Genomic DNA, 679 nt, shown 5'->3' with positions numbered 1-679 from the left:
AAGAAATTGAGGAAGACATCAGAAGATGGAAGGACCTCCCATGCTCATGGATTGGAAAGATTATTATTTTGAAAATGACCATCCTACCAAAAGCCATTTATAGATTCAATGCAATGCCAATCAAAATTCCCATGACATTTGTCACAGAATTGGAAAAAAGCCATCCTAAGATTCATATGGAAGCACAAAAGACCTCGGATAGCCAAAGCAACCCTGAGAACTAAGAACAATGCTGGAGGGATTACTGTACCAGTTATTAAACTGTATTACAGAGCTATAGTTATAAAAACCACATGGTACTGGCACAAAAATAGACCCATAGATCAATGGAACAAAATTGAAGACCCAAATATGAGTACATGCAATTTCAGCCACCTGATATTTGACAAAGGGGCCAAGAACATTCACTGTTCAGCAAATGGTGCTGGCAAAACTGGATCTCCACCTGTAGAGGAATGAAACTAAACCCCTATCTTTCACCTTGCACAAAAATCAACTCCAAATGGATCAAAGTCCTCAGTGTGAAGCCTGAAACTCTAAAACTGTTAGAAGAAAATATTCTCAATAACCTACAAGATGTAAGTTAGGAAAGGATTTTCTAAACCGTACATTATTTGCTCAGGAAATAAGGTCTAGAATCAACAAATGTGATCTCATTAAACTAAAAAGCTTCTGTATA

This window comes from Nannospalax galili, unplaced genomic scaffold, assembly GCF_000622305.1.
Source record: "Nannospalax galili isolate Female #2095 unplaced genomic scaffold, S.galili_v1.0 scaffold680, whole genome shotgun sequence".
NCBI lineage: Eukaryota > Metazoa > Chordata > Mammalia > Rodentia > Spalacidae > Nannospalax > Nannospalax galili.
The sequence above is the reverse complement of the archived record's forward strand: the minus strand, read 5'-3'. Positions refer to the sequence as shown.